The 5437-nt window shown below is 39.7% G+C and overlaps 1 long non-coding RNA gene across 1 annotated transcript; it reads right to left on the bottom strand.

The window, feature by feature from the left end:
* Window positions 1–2031: 2031 nt before the first annotated feature.
* Window positions 2032–4274, bottom strand: LOC130361100 (uncharacterized). Its single transcript, XR_008890876.1, has 3 exons — window positions 4153–4274; window positions 3749–3905; window positions 2032–2146 (listed from the first exon to the last, which is right to left on the bottom strand). It is a non-coding gene; the product is annotated as an uncharacterized LOC130361100 (long non-coding RNA).
* Between the last annotated feature and the right edge of the window lie 1163 nt (window positions 4275–5437).

The raw sequence follows: 5437 nt of genomic DNA, 5'->3' as shown, positions 1-5437 counted from the left end.
TGGCTGGTGATTCTGGGGTCTGTATTATGGTGGGGACTGATTCTGGGGTCTGTATTATGGTGGGGTCTAATTCTGGGGTCTGTATTATGATGGGTGGTGATTCTGTGGTCTGTATTATGGTGGGTGGTGATTCTGGGGTCTGTACTATGGTAGGGTCTGATTCTGTGGTCTGTATTATGGTGGGTGGTGACTCCGGGGTCTATATTATGGTGGGATCTGATTTTGGGGTCTGTATAGTTGGGTCCGATTCTGGGGTCTGTATTATGGTGAGGACTGATTCTGGGGTCTGTATTATGGTGGGGTCTGATTCTGGGGTCTGTATTATGGTGGGGACTGATTCTGGGGTCTGTATTATGGTGGTTGGTGATTTTGGGGTTTGTATTATGGTGGTTGGTGATTCTGGGGTCTGTATTATGGTGAGGACTGATTCTGGGGTCTGTATTATGGTGGGGACTGATGCTGGGGTCTGTATTATGGAGGGGTCATATTCTGGGGTCTGTATTATGGTGGGGACTGATTCTGGGGTCTGTATTATGGTGGGGTTTGATTCTGGGGTCTGTATTATGGTGGGGTCTGATTCTGGGGTCTGTATTATGGTGGTCTGTGATTCTGGGGTCTGTATTATGATTGAGTCTGATTCTGGGGTCTTTATTATGTAAGGGGGGGGTCTGTATTATGGTGGGGTATGATTCTGGGAACAGAAGGAAAGAGGACAGCACCGACCATAAAATATATGAATTGTGAGTCAGTTAATGTAATTGTATGTATATGAATGTGCAACATGACTGGGGTCTGAATTATGTAAGAGGGGGGCTGAATTATAGTTGGGTCTAATTCTGAGGTTTGAATTTTGGTGGGTGGTGATTCTGTGGTCTATATTGTGATGGGGACGGATTCTGAGGTCTGTTATATGGTGGGGACTGAATCTGGAATCTGTATTATGGCGGGTGGTGATTCTGGGGTCTGTATTAAGGTGCAGACTGATTCTTGGGTCTGTATTATACAGATCTGAGTTAAAATGGTTTTTCTCACTGTAAGGTCCTTACAGCAAGAACAACATATAGGTACAATTCTGGAAAAAAAAAAAACACCCTGTGACAAGCCACACCCCCACAAACACCTCCCACAATAAGCCACACACAAAACAAGCCACACCCACAAGCCACACCAATATTGCCGACACACCAAGTTACTTAAAAAAATTTTTGGCCACAGCACTACCAAAAGGTTGCCTGCCCCTGGTCTATCCCTGGTCTAAACCTTGCCTACCCTGGCATCACAAACTGTACATTATTGTCACCCAAAACCACAGCCAGTGTGCATTACACCGTTGCCTACCACAAATTAAAGAGCACCTATTATCAACTAAACTTTCCCTAATCCCCCTCCCCATCTGTCCCTGTCTCTAAATCTATCTATCCTAGCGTTCATTTTAATTCTAAACCCCATAAAAATACATTTTTATGTTCATCTTCGGTAGCTCAGATAGGAGCGTCCGAGAAGGGAGGGAGTGGGTGGGGCCCGGCAGGCGCGACGTCATCTGAAGCCTTGCCGGTCCGCTTCCGCCCTTCTTCCTGTATGCAGGCGGAGTGCAGGGCAGAGATGGTGTGAAGTGGAATTTTGCACGTTTGCATGGGTCGCAAAATTCCACCTCACTCCGGCTCTCCTTGTCAGTGGGAGTAGCCTGACGACGACGCTGGCCGGCAGAGCCAGGAGCGCGCCTGGCAGGGATGCGCGCACAGCGCGCACTCCCGCCTGTCTGATTGACAGGAGGGAGCTGCGCTGAATATCAGATTTCGGACTCAGCCGCCAGGCCGGCGTGAGTCCGAAATCACCAAAAAAAGGGACTCCTAGGGAGACCCCTAGTGGTCAAAGGTTTAAACACAAAAACACATAGAAGAATAATTTTTTTTAATAGAACCCTATTACAAAAAGTGTTCAATATATTATAAACTATAAAATATAAAAAAAAATTTGGATGAGAGGTACTCTTTAATTTACTTATATGTTACAGATCACTTAGGAGGGTTATTTGAAACAACAGTGACCACTACTTTACTTTCACAGAAGTTAAGCTTGTTTCGAGCATGATCTAGGTATGCTACTGTGCTTTTGAGGACCCTTCTGACATCATATTGCACATCATCTGCAAAGAAACATGTGGGGTTAAAACATTTTTAATCCTATCCTCTCAAATATTCAGGTTAAATTGTTTCTTAAAACATCTTTGATGTGTCATTAAATCTAAATCTGTCTAGTATTAGCCTTCTCTATCCAGTAAATGCATTATTTGTCAGAGAATAACTGGATATATAAAGCTTTAGTTTAGGGATTCTGAACCTTTATATTTACAATTATAAAAATCAATAGTTTCAGAATGACTTTCAACCAACAGATGGGACATGGTTTCATGTTGCAGAATGTTATTTCGAATTCACTGACTTGACCTGCATTCAGTAACAAAACCAATTATTGATTTAATGAAGCAATGTTCATTATTACAATAATACACTTGTTGCTTATATACTAATATAATACATAAGGGACAGATGCAAGAACAAACATCACAGTGTAAAGAGTCAAACTATGGCAACCAATAACTACCAAAGCAGTCAGAAATGGCAAAAAAAGGTTACATTATATGTAAAAAGTTCACTTGTAATTATGCCATTTGCTTTAAGGGGGTATGTCGGTGGAAAAACATTTTTTTTTTCTTTTTTAAATCAACTGGTGCCAGAAAGTTAAACATATTTGTAAATTACTTCTATTAAAAAATCTTAATCCTTCCAGTACTTATTAGCTGCTGAATGCTACAGAGGAAATTCCTTTCTTTTTGGAACACTGATGACATCATGACCACAGTGCTCTCTGCTGACATCTCTGTCCATTTGCTGGGGCCTTGGGTTCAAATCCCACTGAGGGCAACAATAAATAAAGACTTATTATTATAATAACGTCAGCAGAGAGCAGTGTGTTCGTGATGTCATCAGAGAGCCTTCCAAAAAGAAAAGAATTTCCTCTGTAGTATTCGGCAGCTAATAAATACAGGAAGGATTAAGATTTTTTAATAGAAGTAATTTACAAATATGTTTAACTTTCTGGCACCAGTTGATTTAAAAAAGAAAAAAAATGTTTTTCCACCGGAGTACCCCTATAAACTGCAGAACTTCTAGCACATGTTACAATGTAACCTATGCTAGAAGTTCTGTTGTTTAGACCAGTGAACTTTCCAAGGAAATCATTGCTGACAACATGAGGCCTTTTTTACTGATTCACAGGATTGAGACCTGAGCAGCAGGAGTTTGCTTAAAGGGGTATTCCAGGAAAAAAACTTTATTTATATATATATATATATATATATATATATATATATATATATATATATATATACACACATATCAACTGGCTCCAGAAAGTTAAACATATTTGTAAATTACTTCTATTAAAAAATCTTAATCCTTACAGTACTTATGAGCTTCTGAAATTAAGGTTCTTCTTTTCTGTCTAAGTGCTCACTGATGACACATGTCTCGGGAACCGCCCAGTTTAGAAGCAAATCCCCATAGCAAACCTCTTCTAAACTGGGTGGTTCCCGAGACACGTGTCATCAGAGAGCACTTAGACAGAAAAGAACAACCTTAACTTCCGAAGCTCATAAGTACTGAAAGGATTAAGCTTTTTTAATAGAAGCAATTTACAAATCTGTTTAACTTTCTGGTGCCAGTTGATATATAAAAAAAAGTTTTACCTGGATAACCCCTTTAATCTTGCAACAAGAAGTCACCGATGGCAGATGTTTTTTTAAGCCGATATTTATCCTGAATACTTGATCACCCAGAGATTGAACAGCACAGATCGGTAGGGATCTACTTGAAGCCTTGACTTGAAGGTGAATTCACTGGACCCTGGCGGCATAAGAGTGACAGTTCTCTATCAACAAGGGGGGGGGGGGGGATTATTCCAACGCATTTCACTAGTTGCTTATACATGCTGTGGTTCACAAAATGTGATAATACTACAACTGAACTACGACACAATGTCAAGACAACATGTAAAAACAGCCTAAGATTCTTCTAATTAGTTATGTATTTTCTTGCAATTAATATATTAAGGATCCTGTAAATTGATAGAATCTAAAACAATCTTTCTTACGTTCCACTGAAGGTTCACTCGACATGAAGTGATAAATTATGATGTATTAATTAGGATCAATTATCATATTAACCCATCCGATGGCATCTGAATAATGTATTCTTTATCTTTAAGTCATTTTCCAGGAAAAGTAGTCTAGAGTTGAAGTGAAGATAACATATTAGCATATGTAAAATGTGAGTCATCAATACAAAGTCTCAGTAAACAGCATATAGTACACATCGTCTGCCAAATTTATAATTAAAGCCGCTCATAATGAGGACTGTAATTGTTTACCACAAACTATCTGCAGAAGGGATTGCTCTTTTTCTTTCTAGCTTGTAACTAAAATGAATAATTGACACTTAAATTATTAATGCATCTTAAAGATCATGGGGAAATATCAGACTTTAATTAATATATGGGGAGCAAATATGATGCTAAAATAATTTGACTCTAGATGAGTTCTAAACAAGACACATATTTATCATCTCATAGTTAATACCAATACAGCACAAGTTTATCATTGTGCTCTGTAAGGACGATCCTTGACATTTGAATCTTAACTTGCAATTCCTATTCTCCCTTCATGATAATCTCTGGAATGCCCTGCAAGAAAAAAAAAGGAAAGAAAGAGAATGCAACTTGAACAACACTCCCAAGCCCGACTGTAGATACACAAAACACACATAGGATGTGAGGGGTTATAGGTAAAAGGGTTATACCACCTGAATACCCTCTTAGAAGGATATTCCATGGGATCAGCTGGGAATGACAGAAGAAGCAGTAATAATCCTAATGAAGTTGATAGCATCAGCCATAGTTCTACTACTCAGAAAGAGATTCTGGGAATGGCAGAGCTAATCTCTGATTTCAGGGACACAGCCATAACAACACAGGAGTAGCCTAGGGACAACTCTGTGAATATCCTTGAGTGGCCAAGTCAGAGCCCTGACAGAACTTTAAAGGATCTACAGAGAAGAATGGCAGAAAACCCCCAGTTCAGGTGTGCAAACCTTGTGGCATCATACCTAAGGAGACTAGGGGCTGTGCTTACTGCTATAGCTGCTTTACCTAAGTACAGTGATCCCTCAACTTCAATGGCCTCAATATTTTCAACATACAATGGTCTTTTCAGCACCATTGCAACTTAAAACCACTCAACATACAATGCTACAAACAGTCCAGATCTGTGAAACATGTCAATGGCTGGAAGAACTGACCAATCAGAATGGGCATTTTGCTGGTAAAACACTTGTATTACTGAAGTGCATGCACTTACTGGCTGTCTGGTAGCGCCTCCCTA

Source organism: Hyla sarda, chromosome 3 (genome assembly GCF_029499605.1).
Source record: "Hyla sarda isolate aHylSar1 chromosome 3, aHylSar1.hap1, whole genome shotgun sequence".
NCBI classification, from domain to species: domain Eukaryota; kingdom Metazoa; phylum Chordata; class Amphibia; order Anura; family Hylidae; genus Hyla; species Hyla sarda.
Note: the sequence above shows the minus strand (reverse complement) of the source record. Positions and strands in the feature narration are given on the sequence as shown.